This window comes from Cygnus olor, chromosome 3, assembly GCF_009769625.2.
Source record: "Cygnus olor isolate bCygOlo1 chromosome 3, bCygOlo1.pri.v2, whole genome shotgun sequence".
NCBI classification, from domain to species: Eukaryota; Metazoa; Chordata; class Aves; order Anseriformes; family Anatidae; genus Cygnus; species Cygnus olor.
Window position 1 is genome coordinate 105,572,068 of NC_049171.1, and position 20,979 is coordinate 105,593,046.

The 20,979-nt window shown below is 39.4% G+C and overlaps 1 long non-coding RNA gene across 1 annotated transcript; it reads right to left on the bottom strand.

Annotated features, from left to right (window-relative positions):
• Nucleotides 1-2,994: 2,994 nt before the first annotated feature.
• On the bottom strand, nt 2,995-19,379 carry LOC121067974. Its single transcript, XR_005818538.1, has 3 exons — nt 19,316-19,379; nt 5,420-5,517; nt 2,995-3,854 (listed from the first exon to the last, which is right to left on the bottom strand). It is a non-coding gene; the product is annotated as an uncharacterized LOC121067974 (long non-coding RNA).
• Nucleotides 19,380-20,979: the final 1,600 nt, after the last annotated feature.

Genomic DNA, 20,979 nt, shown 5'->3' on the forward strand with positions numbered 1-20,979 from the left:
CCCCAATCTATTTAGATCCCTCTGCAAGGGCTCTCGTCCCTCCAGGGAGTCAACAGCACTCCCAAGTTTAGTGTCAGCAGGAAACTTGCTGAGGATGCATTCTACTTCTTTATCATTGATAAAAAAAATTGAACAGGATTTGCAAGTACCCATGGAAAAGGTTACATGTCCTGATGACTGCATGGTCCCCTATGTCTTTTATCACACCCCAGGGTTCCTGAGACACCAGGGACACACTGCAGAAACACCTGCAAAGCCACAATTACTTCCCCAGGCTTGGACACCCTGTATTATTGATTCTGGTACCCAGTGCTCCAAAAGCCTCGAAATGATGTTGCAAAAGCCTCGAAATGATGTTCCAAAAGCCTCTGGCTAATCTGTGCCAACTCGTCTCCAGACATGCAATTTTACCCAAATAGCCTGAAAGTACAGCTGTGATTCTGGAGACTAGAAGTCCTATCACAGAAAGCACATCAGTTAATAATCGTGGTTTTACAGGTTCACAGAGCAGAAGTGGATGTTTTTATGGTTGTCTGCAGAAAAAAAAAAGGAACAACATACAAGGTGTTCTAGCCAAAGTGAGAAAGTGTCAACTAAGCTTTTTGAGATAGCTGCAGGAGAACTGGTCTTAGTGCACACTCCAGTATACTTGGAACCCTGCTGAATGCCTGGGCAAGTTCAGACATCCACAACCCAACAAGATGGGGAAGATGTCATGCTGAGAGCTGCCCTACTTGCTCCTAGTAGGGACAGTAGGCTAATGTAAGGCAATCTGCACCTAGTCAACATATGTTTGATTACATCCTGGCATAACAGCGTTCTAAGGGTTTGGGCAGTCAATTAAGTTTCAGATAACTTAAGGAACTAATTAGCCTAATAGATAACTGAGAAGTGAGCTCAACTATATTAAAAAAAGAGTAATCAGTGATCTAATTTATATCTTATCACTTTCATTGTCTTCCATGGTGGGATACCCATTTGCTAGGGAGCAAGGCAGGAAGACCAGAATTAGACATTTATTCTGAGGACTATTCATTAACCCCAGTTTGAAAAAATCCTGTTGCAATAACACACTGCAAAATTTCCTAGCACAGGGCTAAGAAACTGATCTGACATCTCTCTACCAGAGTCCTTGTTAAGAGAATAGAGACTACAGCAAAGCTGCAGTGACTGCAGGCAGTATAGCTGAATAGCCACATGGAACCCACTAATTCTAGTGAGATGCGTATATGGAAGATTGTAGCTTCCATTTTTCATAAATGAGACTTGAAAATTTTTTGTTGTTGTTTTGGGGTTGGGGGAGAAGGGGTGGGGACTGTCAGACCCTATTTAAGGTCTTGTCTACATTAAAAAAATGTCCTACTAGAAGCAATGAAGCCTCCTCCCCAGGTGGTCACACTTCCAATATAAATGTTATTATTCCAATACTGTGGTTGTGCACACTGCTAACTGGTTTAACTGAGGAAGTGTTTGTACCCTACCTACTTTATACAACTAGCAGCCTACCTAGTAAACCAAGACTGTATGCTTGCAATTGACTAAAAGTCAATAGGCAAGACAAAGTAATTTTTCAGGAAGATGACTTTAAAAAAATAAATAAATACAAATGGGGCTTTATCTTTGTCAACAAAGGTTACCCAGGAGCAAGGGAAAAGTGAAGTAGTGCATCTACCAGTTGATCCATGCCTCCTGCAGACTCCCACCCTGAGCCAGTGCCTTGGCACCATGCTGGCGAGGCTATGGACCCTCTGGCAGAGCAGGTGGCTGTGGGCGACATGCTCCACTGTCCTCCTACACTGAACAGATTTGCTGGCGCTGGGGGCGTAGAAAGCGAGCTCCACCTGAACAAACTGAACCCCTTCACTTTTGGGATGATGGCTGGAGGAATGGGGAGAGCGCCTTATGGAATTTTGATTTGAATTTTGTAACATATGGAAATTTGTCTGCAAGAAAAGTGAGAAATATTTAGAAACAGTTGGAAAGGCTGTCATTGAAATTTATCCTGGCTATGTCTAAACATGGAAAAGGACAACAGAAACCAATGTTAACTTAAGAAAAATGTAAAGAGAACTGACTATGCAACAAGCAGAAGGCTTATTTCTTTATAAGTATAAACAATCTGGTGAGGAGGAAGAAAGGCAGAACTATAAAAATAAGCCAAGGCAAGTGAAAAATAATGAGGGTAAAAAAGCATATCATAATACCGTGCATCAGCTTGCAGAGATTTTTCCTGTTCAGCAGTCTCCAAATATAACTTTCTTAAGGGAGAAACCAGACAAAATATTTCTGTTCCAAAATGTCATAGTGGAGAAAAGTATAAAAGGAAGGTGTGCTGGGGGAAAGGGATAACCTTTAGCTTTGGACAATCTTTTTAGACTCCTTCCTTGGGAGGCTAATCTTTCTAGCTGTCTTACAGTCAGTGGAGAGAAACACTAGCCTCCACAGAGCAATTCAAAACCCATGCTTGCAGGTGGATATCTTATTTGCAGTAATGATAAAAACTACGACAAATCATAAAACATGGGCCATTTTCTTGCTTTGACTGAAACCATTTAACTGTCTGGAGGGTGTGAGGACACAGCACCCTTGTTTGATCTCAATTTTTTCTGTTCATTAAGGGCACCACTGTGGATTAAAACATCTTCTCACGTTTTTTTCCCCCCCTCTCCTCAGTTCTGTAATGTTTGTCATCTTGCCAATGGCATAGGCAGTAATAGACAGTGGGAACTAGCAAGCTCCTAGCTTTGCCTATGGGTGTCCTTCCCCATTGCTGCTGTCTTCTACTGGTGGAGAGGTCCTAACAACCAGGAGCAACCCTTTACCCAGAACAAGATCTCATTTACGCTTGCAACTGGAATGTCCTTTGTGCAGCAAGGCAGAATTTATTTGTTCTATGTAACTTGTGAAAAGGCCATATTACAGAGACAGTGGAAACATTAGTGTGGAGGCAGTCTAACAAAATATTTGAAATCCCAAGACTCGCAATGACTATAATCAAGGGTAAAGACAGAAATAGAGAATGTAATTGCTTCTAATTTGAACATAGCATTTACTCACTTCTCATAGATGCCAAACAGAGAAGATTATCCAGATTTCTTTTGAAATAAGTTTATCTTTGAACAACTGGCTTAGTGGATTGACAGAACAAGTAATATAAGTAATAGACAGAACAAGTAATATAATGCTTGGATGTGTAGCATACTACTGAAATACAATGACAGGGAAAGTTGTTATTACTGCATAAAATTGCTGAATCTAACACAGCATAAATCCAGTGCAAAGCCTAAGTTACTTTTCACAATAGTACTTTGGAGAGGCAGAACAACCCAAATTGCCCTATATTTCCTTTAAAAACAAGTTCTATAAAAAAGTGTGAGTATACATATATTCCAGAAAAATCATATGATTCTTCCATTTTCCTTTCTTTCCACTTTGTCTGAGAAAACCCATTTCTCCTCCTTTCTTTTCATTTACTTGTAGGACTCTGATTGAGATGCAGTTTAGCTTAGTAGACCAACTCATTGCACTTAGTCATGCTCGTCTTATTACTTAAACTTTCATTGTGCAATTGCTTAGAAAAAATACTTAGAAGAACCATTATGTTAATACTCATATTACCAAACATACATAATCCTTTACCTAACTTACACCTATGAATTTCAGATTATAGCTTTTATCTTCAAATCTAAACTTTCACATTTGCTGGCTACTCATAATCCATTCTGAGAGAAGATGAGAACCATATCACATGCTGCAATACAAACTTTCAGTAAATGATCACAAGCAGTGTGCAAACCACAGTTTATTTCTGGTAGAAATTTCCTCAATAAAGCTTCAGTGTTGCTTAGAAATTTCTGCAAAAATAAGTTGAAGAATTTGAATCAATAACATTGATTCACTGATAATTTTGGTAAGATTTTATGGATCTCTGAAAAGGCACAAACATGAAAAGCAGAAATATTGGCTGAATAATACATGCTTTGTAGTATATTATCTCAATTTCTCAAATATCCATGACTCCTAATAAAATAAGTATATCCAATATTGAAGAAATGTGGTATTCCCTGGATGTCATTGCACATATGCTGAAGTGCCATCCTGAGTTGGGCAACCATGACGTACAAGCTGACATGACGTACTCCTGACAGGAGTCCTAGAAGGAAGGCACCAAATTTGGACTGATAACATTGTACATTTGGATAGCAGAGTATGTACCATGAGTAAAACCATGCCAGGCTAAAGCTGGAAGGAGAAAGGAAAAAAAGGAAACTAAAAGTAAACCAGGTTAGATGAGGCCCTGAGCAATCTGATCTAGTGGGTGGCATCCCTGCCTATGGCTGGGGGGTTGGAACTAGATGTCTTTGAGGTCCCTTCCAATACAAGCCATTCTGTGCTTCTATGATATGGAACAGAGTTAAAATACGAGTGCAGCCCCTCATGGCTGAAGCAAATGCGTGCTGTGATCACTACTGTCACATTTCATTTTGTCCATACAGGAGATATTTGAACAGTCTCATGCTGTTTCTCTCCCATCCTTCCTATATCCTCTTTCTACCTCTCTCTCTCATTGTACCTTTTCGCCCTTTTTTTTGTTTGTTTGTTTTGGTAAGGTCAGTTGTGAGACATCTTCCCACATGCATGAATACGGCCACAGTGCATACTGCACCCTAAAACATGAAACAATCTCTTTCCTATAAACATGTCAGCCATCTGGCACAGGATAGAGAAGGACAACAGTTCTACTTTGCAAGTAAGGGTTCCTTGCGAGGTGACTTTTTTTTTTTCCTGTTTTCTTAGGTTATATATACTTTTTATTTACACGAAACCAACCAGCTACAACATCCAACATGCTCAATAGCACCACACAGTTGAAACACATTAAAACCACATTAATGTATCTTTCCATACTGTGACATATTAATAGTGCAAAAAGCTATTAGGACTGGGCTGTCAGGCACACACAACAGATGAATAGCTGGGTCAGCATGAACATACATTGCACCGTAATTCGTAAGAGAATACCATTAATATACAGCAATGCAAGTAGGCAAAAATGAGATCAACATTTAACCCTAATTTTGAGCCCTTCCTCCAACTTTTTTTGCCCTTTCAACTACTATATTCATTATAACTCGCAATAGCAAGCTAGGCTGAAAACATGTCTGTGAATTAGTGGCCCATTTTTCAAGTGCCTGGAAGGGGGAGAGTTCTACTTATAGGAGCAGACACATGTAATGCACAACTAAAAATGGTTTTGCCTATAAAAATTAGGCAGTTGTCTAATTAGCACGAACATCTATTTGAGCATGTGCATGTAAAGTTTGAGTGCAAGACTGGTATGCACTCTCAGTATGAATACATAAGTATTTCAATATTTATTTACTCTATTAGGAGAAAAAGAAAAAAAATCTAGACTTACCTGTTCCACCTCAAACAGATCTTTCATTTGCTGAGATTTTATGCTGATTATTTGGCCTTTGCTCCAGTGAGATTAACATTTAGGGAAGGAGAATGACACTATCCATGTAGAAAAATAAAGAATAAGTTGCACTGTTAGGAACTTGGCAACAATATGCACATATATATATTTTTAATGGTATATACATACTGACTATACAGTCACACAGACACACTATATAGACACAAATATCCTAGGAGGTATGACTATATTTTCCTCTTGACTCTGCTATCAAAATGTTACTTACCACCTTTATCTGCTTCTCAAAAACAGGCACAGGGAAGAGAAAGGTCTTTTTTTTAATCAGACAAGCAGTTCTTTTGCAAGTTATCTTTGTCAAGTTGCCTAAAATCCATACAGGAACTACCTTGGAATTTGCTTCAATCTCTTTCATATTTGATTTATTGAATCCCTGTTACTTCATGTTTGACTGCACTTCTATCTGTTATCATTTACACGCTCTCCAAATTACAGGATGCTGCAGAACATCAGTCTTGCTGACATACTTTTTGCAAAGGAAATCCTTACAATCAACTGGCCAATGTGTGACATTACATTTGACCACAGGGCATAGAATGAGGAAACTATTCTTGTGAGAAAATAGATCTCAACATGTCCTCAACCCAGCTCCTTGGAAAGAGGTGGGAAAAAAAAAAAAGACCCCTAAGAAAATCCACGTCACTATTGAAACCTAACAGAAAGAAAAATAGATACTTCCTAAAGACCTATGATTAAAAACCACTGAGCTGAAATGTCACAGAGGTCAATGGAAGCTGAAGGCCTTTAGCATCCTACAGGACTGATTCCATCACTTCAACACACTAATGAAAACACCATTTCACTCTTACCAGTTTCAGCATATACTTTTTAAAAACCCAGAAGAAATCAGTGCAGTTAACATAATAGTATTTGGGAATAGCATTAATAACTGTTACTAATAGCTGAACTCAGTTCAGAGACAACCTTCAGAGTCCATTCAAAATCCATTTCCATGTTCAGCGTGATAAAGATGGAAAAGAAACCAGGCTGTTGCAACTTAACTCCACAAGGACTACAGAAGTAAATCAGACAATAACAGGTAAACAGATGATCCAGGAGACACTCAACTTCAGATATGTAATATTGAGGTCAGCATTCAGACCTTCTCTGTTCTGTTTTCTGAGCTCAGGATCTGGCTCTGTAAATTACCAGGCTTTGTCTTCTACTGTGAAAGGTGAACGTCTCTAAAGTCAATAGAGATATCATCTAAAACTGCCAAGATCCTTATCCAAAGGAAAAGTCAGAGTTACAAATTCACACTGAGATCTACAATCCAACATATTTTTTGTATTTCAAAGCTGTTTGGGGTCCTTTGTGTATATATATGTAAAATAGAGCTAAAATATCTGCCTCCTCTACAGAGAGGATCAACGATACCTGCTACAGAAATGGTGGTGATTCACAAATAAATTGTGTATATATTGTAATCAAGTATTACCAACGGAAAAGAATATCTCTGATGTTAAAAGTATGTTAGCACCTATTAAAGAACACATTCTTTCAGAAAACAGAAGTGCTCTACTAGCACAGGCTCAGATTATGGTTTTGTGAAGCAGCCAATTCAGACCATACCCAGCCACCTATTTCCAAAACACTCTGCTAGGTACCCTACCCCTAAGCTTTACGGAAACATGGCCAGAACTCTCCAGGCTTTTCTTAGGCACCACCTTACTCTTCAACGGGTAGGATTCATAAATCTTCTCATAACAATATCCCACTGTCTTTTGTAGTACATCCATTCTGAATACCACCTCCTGAAGTTCCCTGTCTGTCATATTATCAACAGTTCTCATACATGTTTCTCAAAGAGAACAGTAATGAATGATTTTAATGAACAAGACTGTGCATCTATTTCTCATTATATAACTTTTTTTTTTTTTTTTTTTTACCAGTGTATCCTCAGAGAACTGTAACGAAGAGGCTGAGGACTAAAGTCATGAATGTTAATGTATTTGGGCAGCAGAAAGACTAATCTGGGATCTTCAGAGGGGAAAGAAGAACCTTCCACATCACATGTGGTGGCTCTGTGTGCAATCATAGGGAATGAGCACTGGGAGAAAAGAAGAGGCAATTTTTTTTCATGGTCTTTCCACCTAAGCTAGAGAAAAAACATGTTAAAATAGATAGACACTTCAGCCCTAAGATCGGGGAATATGGCACTATGAACTCCCCAAACTGTGCTATTTTGGGCAAGTTGTGGCCACAGCTGGAGACAGAAACAGGGAAGGGGATTCATTATTGTTATGTACAGCCATAATAATGCAAAGGTGTTAAATCTCTGTGCAAATCTTTCCCATACATTATTGCAAGCATGTTTTTACGTATAGTTCAGCAAAACAAAACCAGACACTCGCTTTTGAGTGCGGTTAATAAAAATCAAGAAGCTGGACTACTGCACTGGTGGCCACCACAGAACATAGTTAAGAAATTAATAAAAGATATTGTGTTGCTCCAGGACAAAAGAGTACATCTCTCCTAATCTTTACAGGAAAATTGCAACTGACAAAGAAACCAGCTTGTGTGGAAGAAGCATCTCCCATTGACTGAGCCATTTCTGGCTTGGGCAGGCAACCAGACAGTGGCAAGAGGGTCTGAAAAATCCAGGATGCTTCTATTCCAAGCATTACTACTAGTGCAAGAATTTAAACCCTTCCCTATTTATGCACTTGGTGTTTCTAACTGACATTTTAAACTGAGCTATGCCACTGCTGAAGAGTTCCCCTGACATCCCAGCCCCACTCGTGCTTGCCATGGCAGCTCTCATCTCTTTATTGCTGACTACAGAATTGTTCTCCCAGCACTGCCACTCCTCACAGTGGTCTTTGTTTAACTTGAATATTCCTTCACATCTGCCAGCATTTTCCCCCAGCTAAATTCCCACTAAATACAGTTTACTTCTCTAAGTTTCATCAGCTATTGCTCTAAATATATCCCTTTGGAAGAAGAAAAAAACAAATCTCTACCTGTCTTAATAAAATGTATATCAATAAAAGGAGGATTAGAAAACAGTACTCTCATACTGTTGAACAAATTTCTTTCTGCCTCAGTTTATTCAACCGTAAAATGGCAGTAATATTTACTACAAAATCTCAAAGAACAGTTAAGAGGCTTAACGTTATTAATTCAATAGTACCAATTCTGACTCACTACAGGGAATATATAATCATTCCAAGTTGATATATATTTCTAAGATTTATAGTTCATGTTTTTTAGTCATTAGAATAACATTATTTGCTGGGTTGATATCCCAGTCCCACAGAGCAGAAAGCATTACCTGTGTTTTAGTCAAGATTATATTTTTCATAAGAAAATGTTTCCTCGCATATCTGTAGCATTTAGTTTTCCTATAGGGCTGTATTATTAATAAATACTTACTGCTGGTAAGCTTACATAAAGCTGTTTATAAACACATCATTTTACAGAATTTCTCTGGAGCAAGATTAATCCTCCTTTTTTAATGGTGTTTTTGTTAGTTTGTTTTAAAAATACGCATAGGGCAGAATCTTCTTTCTTTAGCCAGGTTTTTCCCCCCAAGTCTATAAAGTATAAAAATATTTCCAAAAGAGTTAAAAAAAAAAAAAAAACAAGGCGAAGACTCCAGAAATTAGTAACCTCCATTAGAACAGAGTGTCATTGCAATTTAAAGCAGAGATACTGTTTCTAAAATTACAAACCTGAAGTTGTTCTTTCAGAAAATTGTAACTAACTCCAAGGTTTGATTCTGTAGGCTTTATTTACTCTAATACTAACAAGCAAGGATTTCTGCTGTCTCTCTAAAGAAGAGGGCTGCATTCAGCCATACATTAAAGCCTCTGTAAGAATTATTCTGATCTGTACAAAGGATGCTTGTCAGCCATTTCCAGGGCTAATTGGACTAAAGTATGTTATGGCCTAATTTTTCAGCACATGCCACCGTTTTCACATTCCTAAATGCTTCAGTCTTGAGAGTTTTGTTGTTTTCCACTAGTTACAGCTTCATTGTATCCAGTTGCCAGCAGAGGGAGAAAACGTGATATGAAGTCTAGAAATGTAATACAAAACACCATCTCTCATCCGCACTACTGAAATAAATATGATGCGGCTTCAACCATTTCTTTTCTAGGACAGGGTACACTCAATGTCAGTTCCCCAGCCCACGTGTAATCATATTAATTCTCTTCTCCCCCAGTGTTTCCTCCACCCTCCCCTTTTGCCTTTTGTTCCATGTAGGCTGAATCTTTATGAGATGTATAAATAGTGGAAGAATTATGCAAAGGGATTTATTATGAAACTGGAAATCATTTCATTGACATTAATGGGAAAGTCTGTCTTTTGGAGAGCTCCACATTTCTAGATGCCATTTCCTCTTCTCAAGGTCCCCTAATGCAATGAACCAGGGCAAGATGGGAATTGCTTTACCTCTCTTATGCTTCAGAGACACGTGTATGAGATGGGCTGCCTAAGGGCTACGCTTGTTTTTATTTTTTTTATAGCAGTGAGTCTTCTACAGACTTGCTTCTGTTTTACTTAATTTGCTAAGCTTGTTGGCACACATGCAGTTATTTTAATCAGAGATGACCATGTTCCCTGTAAAAGCCCAAGATGCCTGCCCTCTCCACATATGTGCAAGCATACACAAAGCCATATAATGCTCTATTTAAATAAAACGTGTTCTCATTCCTTCCTTACTCATAAAACCTGACAGCTGTAACAGAGACAAAGGGCAGGTAGTTCTTGCTGCTGCCTCGTTGTCTCACGGCTTCCAGCACCAGGAGGCTTGGCTGGCGGGGTCAGGTGTATGGTCCCCTTTGTGGCCATCCTCACGCTCCAGGGGATGATGCAATTGAGACTGACAAGTTAAATGCTCCCTGTGCAGGATCCCCATCACCATCAACAGCCTCAAGCACGATATCACTCACCACCTGCTTTAACTAAGCGTCTGGGGATACATTGGCACAGCCAGAGGGCAGAGCTCCCAGGCATAAATTACTTTTTTATTGCTCTCATCTTCCTTAAGCTCTCTGCCCATTCAGGTCGCTCTACTTCATTCCAGGTGTCGCATGTTACACACAGATGATCATGGGTATAATAGCAAGTTATGGCACTGCTAAATCATCCAACACTTCCAACTGTCTACAAGTGCCCATGAATCATCTGGAGTTTTGAGAATTTTTGTTCCAAGGCTAAATTAAACCAGGCTGGGGGTAGTGGTGAGGGAATGGCAATCCAGAAACACTGGATCAAGCTCCCCGATCATTAAGATATTCGGCAGAAATGGGAAAATCCTGAACGAGGCCCTTGCAATCAGAGGTTCAAATCTGAGTCTCCTGTATAACAGATGAAAGTTCCTGCTGCTGCAGTATCGACTCCTCCGAAATAGAAATTTTCTCCCTTTCCACTTATCTCTCCCCAGGTTAGAAGGAACTTCAGACACTTCGAGGAGAGCAGTTTCAGAAACAGAGGGGTGGTCTTGAATAGGACTGAGAGGAGGAACAAGGTGCAGCAGTTCAAATAATAGAAGCAGTACAGGGCAGAAAAGATCAACAGTGGTATGCAGAGATGCAGAGGAGTCCAAGGTTTAATATTTATATCACATGAGGGATATTACAATAGCTAAACTCTGTTGCCTACAAAAGCAGCAAGTGCCACTTCCACCAGGGAGGCACCAGGGAGACTAGAAGAGGGAAAAGTTATCTGTATATAACAATGTGCTGAGGTTTCTGTCCATTCTAGCCTGGCAGTGCTGGACACTATGAGGCTGTTCTGCACCTCCATTTGTGAGGTCATGATACATCTCTCATGGCTGGTGAACTGAGGGCTAAAGCATGGTGTGCTGTTCTGAGCAAAGGCTGGTGTGTTTGCTGTAGGGCACCTGCAGAGCCAGGTGCCTGCCATGAAGAGCTAAGGGTACAGGCTGTGTGTTCCATCAGACTGCTGCCTGCAGTCTTCCAAAGCAGGAGGTAACAGTCAAAATACCTTCATTCATGTGGTATACGGCAACACACCTGGGATTGACCTCAGGAGCATGCTTAAGCTAGCACTTGGTCTAGTACCAGTCTGAGCTTTGCTCCTCACTGTGCTACTGAGCTTATACAACCCTATACAGGAATATAAGGTGATATATAAACTGTTCAAAGGACCGATAAAAGTTAATCGGTATGTACATATATCGCCCCTTCAGAAAACAGCAGCGGAAGCAAAAACACCACCTGTCTTTGTAGGAAGACTGCAGGAGCTCCTGTATCAAAGCTACATTAACCCAGCAATTACAACTCAATGCAGAGCAATGGGCAATAAACTTTAAGGACCAGGTGGATGTTATAAGAAGAACAGTGCAGCTGTGAATGGTGCAGCTGGCTAAGCCATTTTCCCCTGCATGTAAATTCTGCCAATTTATCCACAATCTTTCTCCACAGATTCCTCTAGAACTTAGAATTCTCTCATGGGCTTTCAATGAGAATTCTCTCATTGAAGTTCTCTCAGGAGGGCTTGCATACCTGATACACAGATTACTCCAAAAACTCTCTTCATGCACAGTGAGGAAGAGAAGTGATGTCTACACAGCTTCTGCACTTCAAACACCTGCCATGCAGATGTGTCTGTAGAATACTGATTGTCTCCTAAAAGGTTGTTCTTTACTGTGAGGGTGACAGAGCACTGGAACAGGTTGCCCAGAGAAATTGTGGAGTCTCCTTCTCTGCAGATATTCAAAACCTGCCTGGATGCCATCCTGTGCAACGTGCTCTAGGTGATCCTGCTTGGCAGAGGGGTTGGACTAGATGATCCTCAGAGGTCCCTTCCAACCTCAGCCATTCTGTGGCTCATTTTCCCTGAAAAAATCACGTTTCTTACACTCACTTGTAACCTGCCAGGGACAAGTAAAGCATAGCAAATACAAAGAAAGAAAAGGCCTAGCAGGATAGTTCATTTTAGACTTACACTGCTAGTGGCATTTGCTGCTTGTATTAACTTCTACAAATGGGGCAGATATAGAATTTTTTTCCTCAAGTAGTGAATCAGTCATATGGAATATTTAGAAAGTACTGATTCACTTCCAGAGAAACGTGCAGACAGTAAATAAAAGTTTTAGGTATGGGAATCAGCATATTTTGTAGCATTAATATACTGCAGAGAAGGCTACAGACAGTGCTAATATGCTTATTGTCACCCATCCCTGGGAAGAAAACACAAGAATCAAAGATTGATCTCCTAGAAACAATATTAATAACGTAATTCCATATTTTTAAACATCCTTCTCCAGTTAATTTTGCCCAAGTTGTTTGTAAGCATAGACATTTTCATGAAGTGTGTTAGTACAGCATGAGCACAGCTATCTTTGGTAGGGACTATACTTGCTTTAGTTAATGCTAAGAATAGAAAAGACCATTCCATTGTACAGCCTGATCTCCTGGACAGCACAGTCCATTCACTGAACCAAAAACTCTTAATTAAAACAGATTGGAATTTGACCCTGAGCATTCACAAGTGCCAGCCAGGTAGCTAAGAATGATGAAGTGAAGAATGGACTGAGAACAGCATCCATACGTAACTGTCCAGACTTGAGTTCTGGTCTCCTTTTGGCTCTGATTGCATCTCTCCCTTTGTGGTTTAAGGAGGGGTGAAACAAAAAAAAAGTATTAAGAAACTTTAAGGCCTTCAGGCAATTGACTGAAGCACAGGATTCAGTAGCTAACTGAATTTACTAAAGACTTGAATTCAAAACTAAAATGTTATGAATACACCAAGAATGAAGGAGAAAAAAATGTTTTATTATTCATCCACAGAGACAGTACTGACTGAAATATTCTGCGTAATGATTCTGAAAGATTCCTAGTGCTCACTCATCAGGTAAACTACCTCAGCTTTTAATTATCCCACTTCTAAGGACTTTCTTTTTTGTTTTCTCCATCCTTGTGGCTAGAAAGCTCCCTTTTATTCAGAAATTGAATTATTCAACTTCATCTTCCAGCTACTGAACTGCAATATACCTCGTAGCAGTTGCTATCATATCACTTCCCAGGTTTCAGGGCTAACTTGCAGCAGTGAATTCTCCTTTGAATATTTTCACTGAACAGACATGTGCATGCAAAAAGCCTGTGATAAACCCTCTTATTTAGCTAGTGGTTAAGTTCCAGTTTCTCTGTCTCATATTTCATAAACCACTTAGAAGAGTAAGAAATAGTTAAATCTCTCTACATGCTAAACTAGTATGTATGGAACATTTCCTTCTATCGTTGTATCCTTCCACTGATTTCTCTCCAGAAGTTTCACATCCTCTTTCAATCTTTCTTGGACATAACTTGCTCTATTACCAGTCCTCTTTTCTGATAGTCTGCAGATCAGAAGATTAAATCACTGTCTAGCATGCCAATAGAAACACTGAATAGCATCAGGCTCAACTTTTTAGGGAAAGCTACTAGAAACACATCTCTTGCACTGCTAGATCTCCATTTGTTGTGTTATCTGTTGACAACGTAGATTTTAATTCAATTTACCTAATAAATATCAGAAGACAAGTTTACTTGTTTATTTTTTAACCATAGTACATTTTTTGTACTAAATCAGTGTAATTTCAAGGATGGTATGTCAACCAGACTTCTAAGATCTACTAAAAAAAACTGTCAAACCATCCCTGAGAAACAGAACAGCCTCCCACCACCACTTGTCTCCATTATGTAATGCCAGTCTAGGATATAATTCCTGCACATTTCTAAATCTTAGCTCCTAACAGCCTGTAGTGCTGGCTCAAGTTTTTGAGGGAACCACGAAGGAAAGAGGGGAGCAAACTGTCATTTGACTGTGCCGATCACTATGACTGTCCTCTCTGCAGAGATCACCTAAGCTTTCCACATAGGAACTGAACTTTCTCATCCTCCATTGCATGGACTGGATTTACCCTCAGAATGTGCTCTAGTACCAAACATCTCCTGGCTACTGCTTCCCTAGCTAGATTTTATTTTATTTATTTTCTACAATTTTACCTCTTGTACCTATCAGTCACCCAACTGCCCATTCACCAGTTTCTTTCCCAGAAGGGATCAGCACTCGAATTGCATGCTTTTGGGCACTGAAGTTGCTTAGAGACACTTCACACCCAGTGCAAACAGCCATTTTCACATCATCTAAACCAGGTTCTTCAAAATGGGTAAATAACTGTTTGCTTCACTCTTCACCAGAAGTGTATCATTTATAGCTAGAAAAATAGAATGATACAGTCTAAAAATTTTCTCTCTTCCACTTGAAGACTGCCAGTTCTCTGATGGCAGCTTTGGCTGGAGAGAGCTCTCAGCAAAGCAGGAGCATTAAATATAAATGCAAGATATTTCACGCACGTTATAACATACTGAACCTTCAGAATAAATTATTTATAACAAAGGTTGGATGTGCCATAACAGCATCTACCCAGCAGCTAAAAAAACATATAGGAAATGGGACAGCAAGCTACAGAGACTAACAGAAAGAAGCCTGACAGCTACAGCTGCGAGACTGATAGGAAAAAATAAAAACAACAATTCTTAAATAAAATTATTCAAATAAGGAAGAAAAGGGATGACCAATTCATTCTGATTTTTTTTCCCCCCACTTGATAATCAATCTCCAACAAGAACACAAGGACCAGAAGACTTAACAGAATTACGAATCTGGTATATTTGTTCATGTTATGCATCTATATTTCTATGCAAAAAAAAAAGTCACAGTTGCCAAGCCTTCACTTAAAAAATATATAGTAACAGAGTAAAACCTGAGATTTCCCATGCAATAGTCATATACAAACTTTTCATTTAGTATCTTAGTTCTTACATTGCTTTCATCATTGTATTAACCAGCAGCAGCTTATTAACAAATGCAAGATTAATTTTGGCCAGGATACTTTCTAGATGTAGTTGCAGATAAACAAAAAAATACACATTTCTTATTTTACAAAAAAGAAAAAAAAAACATTTTTATCTCCATCTACCTATTATTATTGTGTGAGGTGGAAGCGTTGGAGTAAAAATTCATGATGGTGATCTGGGGATGCAGGTCCTCTCACACTATAGCATGGAAGCAGTATGTAGAGACCAGTCAGGTAAAAATACTAGGGGGAACTTAATCCAAGTCTCTTTAATAAATCCATACTTCTCATTCCTTAGTCTGTTTTACATCACTGGAGATCAGCTATCTCCATATTCAGTGTTTTGAATCAGAGTTCAAAAAGATGATGCAAAATAATCAATGTTTCAATATGATTTCTAATATTACCTTTATGTTCTGAAAGCTCCCCTCCACAACCAGGTAGCTGTTAGGATAGAGTACAAACACACTGACAAGCAAAAACCTTTTGGTCTGAAATTTTTCCTACAAGAAGGCTGTCAGAACATTACAATAAGTATATTGCATTTCTGTTAAATATTTTCAGCTGATACCATGCTGGCAGTGTAAAGGGTTTGGACTGAGGCTTGCTAAGCAAGGGAAGTCTACTAGACTATGCACAGTAGTTTGCAACAGCTTTGGGGGTACAATACTCAAGTCTGTAAAGCTCTTCCATAAAGCAAGGCAACACGGTATAAATACTATGCACTGTAAGTGAAATTTCACATACAAAAATGCTTATTAGATCCTGAAATCTGGAACCCGTTTGCTTTGGAGAGGCATGCCCTCCATAACCTCAGCATGATCATCAGGCTGCACAGATGTCCCTAAGTCCATGCTGCATCTACAAACGTCATGTTTCCCATAATGGCTAACAGTACTGCTCCACAGCTGTATGTTACACAGGTACAACGAGCAGGGCCAGGTACACTCTTACATTTGGGTTTCAGTCTAAGCATTCTGCAGAATGAAATTGTCTATGCACCATCTTCAGGGACACCTGCAGGCTATTCATCACGCTTGGTGAAAGCCCCTAAACTCAGTAACACCCTGCTTATTGTCCGAGACTGTCACCTAAATATAACAGAGCACAAACTAATCATTTTTTACTGCTGCCACGAGGCTGAGCATGGGAGGGGAGGATGAAGCTGAGCGCATACTAACTTTCATTAAAGAATCTAAACTGCTACTTCTGAATTTTTCAGCATGGGCAACAAAGAGGCTGCTCTTGCACCGTGGGTGGCTTTGCAGGCTTCAAAGGCACACACGGCTATTTTGGATTTTTCATAGACCACTTTGGAAATGTGGTCCCCAGACAAAGGGGCTGATATCCTCATTTTAGAATTTTGCTGAGGACAACACTGTCTGTTCTCACTGTAAATGAACAGAGAGCCTGATGGTATGGGAGAAGTTATGCATATAGCAACTGTTAGTTTCAGCTGAAATCAGAAGCACATTTAACAAAGCATGAAGCATAGAAACAAATTTATGAAAATAGTTTTACAGGGAAACAAACTACTCAAACCTACATTGCACTTCTCGTCAAATACATCTGCATACCAAAGTCGGTGGGGGGTGGGGGGAAGTTGTCTTAAATTTGTCATTGGAAAGAAAATCCCATCATGGTATTTTTAGATGCAATTCTCTTATTAACCCCACTGTGAATTCTGAGTAATTCCACTGATGTCAGGGCTATAATAGTGTAAAAAGCATGAAAAATGTAAGGACAATTGCATCCAATATCACAACCAGAATAACAGAATGAATAATGGACAAATTGACGCAGAACTTCAGTGCCACTTATGCATTCCAGTGTTGCAAGGCTATTTTACACCTGCTGTGGATGTTGTTCATTGTCAACAATGTTGTTTTTCATTGTCAACAATGTTTTCTCACACTTTCATTAACACACCTGTTAGGAACAATGTTAAAATTTTTGAAAATGCCATTAAAATCACAGGGACTGTTGAGTAAATTAAGGACTTGAACAGCGATTCATCATTTCATTATAATTAAAAGGTAATTGTGTGCGTAAAGAAACAATGTCAGACTTATTCACGACAATGGGAAAGTAGAGTTGGACAGCTTAAGTTAGAGAAAGACTTTTGTCCTTTCGCTAATGGAGAGGATTAAATTCCACGATAATTTTTAACCAACATCACCATTTATAATGCAGCATTAAATGCAAAGTTCAAAATGATCAGCTGCAGCAAAGAAATTGGAACAATGACATTATTAAAAGCACAGAGGCCAGCCATCTTGTGCACAACAGGGAAATCCAGTTTTGCACAGTTGGTGTTTTGAGACACATGTGACAATTAGTATAGCAAAATAAATTCCTCCTTGCTGAAGCATTTACTGCAAAGTGATTCATTAATCTTATTTATAAAACATGCACAATAGCTAGCACACCTTGATTGGATGAGGCAATTTCTTCTCATTAGTGTGTGAATAGCTCAATCTCACTCACTTTAAATGTGGGTCATTTAAGCTAACTATAAATACCACAGCCTTGAGACCCTGCAACAACTGTTACTAAATTTATATGATCAATTTAAAATTCCAACATTTTGGTAATGCCCTGGGCATGTACATGCCCAGACCATGCTACAGCCATGGCAGAAGAAATATTACAATCATCATTTGAAGATGAAGGCTCAAAGTTCCAAGGGAACTGATTGAAACTCCTAAATTCAAATGGCAAGTTAGAAAATCCCTGCTGAGTTACTGTCAAAGTCTGAAGCTGCCTGTCCTCACAAAAGGCCTGCCTACTTGGCCATTTCCAGTGTTTCTACCTACTCATGACTGCCCAGACTGAGCCACTTTTCATGTTCCTCCTATCTTGTTCTGGTAGGATTCACAGAATAGGTCTTTTTTTGGCATAAGGTCTCTGTGGTATTGGATACACCCTCTTTTGCCACATATATAATCTTGTAGATGTTTTACAGGGTCAAGACCAGCCCATCAAAAGTGGAGGACTGCTGCCAGTAAAGCCAGGCCCTGAAGGAATAGCCTGTGCTTTTAACAGCAAATGCAACTCAATCACTTTTTGTGTTAGCAGGCTGGAGCCTCTGGCTTCAGTAGGTAATCCAACCTGACTCTGCATTCAGGGGTTGCCTCTCCATCTTTAAGGCATTTTCTTATTTTGGTAGAAGTAGTATTAGGTGAATAGAATCATAATTTTGCAGTCCCAAAGCACCTACGGACAACAATTCCAAACCCCCTGCTATGGGCAGGGACACCTCCCACCAGACCAGGTTGCTCAAAGCCTCACACAACCTGGCCTTGAGCACCTCGAGGGATAGGGCATCCACAGCTTCTCTGGATGCAGCAACCTGTGCACTGCCTCACCACCCTTCTAGTAAAGAATTTCTTCCTTATGCCTAATCTAAACCTGCCCTCTTTTAATTTAAAGCCATTAAGTCTTGTCTTATTACTACAGTCCCTGATAAAAGAGTCCCTCTCCCACTTTCTTGTGGGCCCCGTTTAGGTACTGGAAGGCCTCTATAACATCTCCCTGGAGCCTTCTCTTCTCCAGGCTGAACAACCCCAGCTTCATCAGCTGATCTTCATAGGAGAGGTGTTGATTGATGTACTTCTTATGCTGAACCCATAGAACAGAGAGGAACTGAAGCTGTGACTTGCCCAGGGTCACCAAAAGGGTCTTAAGGGACTTCTAGCAAAACCTGCCTTTCATTGGGGAAGTTTCTCACATAGAGCTCTGTATAAACAAAAGCCACTTAAGGAGTCACCTGCATTCCTCATGCATCTTTTCATTCAAGTAGTTGATAGTAAAGCCTTACTCCTCCGCCTACATGACCAGTTGGATGTGCTATGCTTATTTTCATTATATCACCTAATGTAATAAAATGCCGCTAATTATATCAGACACAGAAAACAACCAACTAAAGCAGCAATATGTTATATACATAATATATTATATATGTTATATATATATATATATATACAAAAAACAAACAAACCTACCTGTGTCCCACAAGAAGAGCCCATACAGAAAGAAGATAACATACTACTACACCCACCTCCTACCCACTTCCTCCCCAGCACAGGCTGTTCTGAGTGCTTTTAACTTAAAGCACATCTTCCTGCCACCTGTTAGGAGTTTCAGGCCCCACCAAAGAATCACGGTAGGGTCACTTGTGGTGCAGCACAGTGCAGACATGCTTCACCTGGAACACACAGCAACCTCCAACATGTAATGGCTCTGAGGCTTCCTTCTCCTTTCTTTCCAATGACAGCATCATTTGAACCAGGTAACAAACTGCTAAGCAGTAAATGGATTAAAATTTGGTCCTTGCTAGTTATCACAGACAACTCTTCTTTGTTTTCAAATGAAATTCTAAGGCCAACCACCAAATCACATTAGTCAACGGGATCATCAGGCTTCCAGTCCTCACAAAGAACCTGGTTTGCAGGGAGGCTTGAAAAGCTGCTGCAAAGAAAATGCATGAGGAGACCCTTCAAAGTATTAGGAGCAACTTTTGCATGTAGAAACAAAAAAAAAAAAAAAAAAAAAAAACCACTTCCCTCTCTATTCAAAGGTCCAGCTACTCAAGAAACATGTTTAAGGAGAGGGGTAGCAATGTGGCTAGAGGAGGTGTTTCTGGTAAACTGGGAAGTTGCTATTTGGGCAGTATAAGAGGGTGGACTATACATACCTACTGTCTGTAGGCTCTGCTGAGAGAACTTTCTGCACTACTGTGCTGAATGATCTTTATACAATGTATAGATGTATAAAAATTCATATATAGGCTTATGTTGTCTTGTTCTAGATTGACTTATTTATTTTCATAAATGAAAATAAAAGTTCAGGAATTTTTGCCACATCGAATATTTGGTCTCTGAACTGAAGCAGATTTATGGTAGCAGACCAAACTGAGGGAGCCTGCTTCTTACACAGATGTCACTTTGGCTAAGCTGTGAGACTTTGGGGCTAGATGTGGTCAGATATAAGGTGTTTCCGAAGTCACGGTATAATGGGATCATCTGGCTTTATGAAACTCCTAGACATTTCTTCATTTAGCTAGTCATAGTAAACAATTAATAAAATAGTGCATGTTCTTTCTGAGAGTTTAAAAACATAAACATTTTAAACACTGCTATGAATTTTCATTTCTCACTGCACTTCCTTGATCCCACTGAAACTGAAAGTGCTGCTATATCACAAGTTTTTTTTTTTTTTTTTTTCCAATTCCACCCTAGGAGGAAGCAAAAAAGGTGAATGAATCTCAGGGAAAATGATCATTTTTCACCAACTTTCTCAGACTAGTAAACCCCAGAAGACTTGGCTAAAGCTCTGAATTCAGAACTTTTGAAAATATTCCTATGATACTACAAGCAATTGTGGCATCTGAAAGCAGGATTACATTTCTTTACAATGTTCTTTTTTTTGTGTGTGTTACTGAAATTAGGGCTTTCTCATCTGCTCCTTTCACCTGGCACTGCTTAACCCTCTTCTGACAATCCTCTCCCAGTCATAAAAAAAGGTGTGAGTAACATTAATCCACTGCTAAATGTACCAGCTGGGGTTAAGGTATGACACTCACTGGATGCCATGAATATTTATAATTGTAACCCACTGTGACTTGTGTTTTCTGCTTGTGCTTTCATCACATTTCTAAGTGATATAC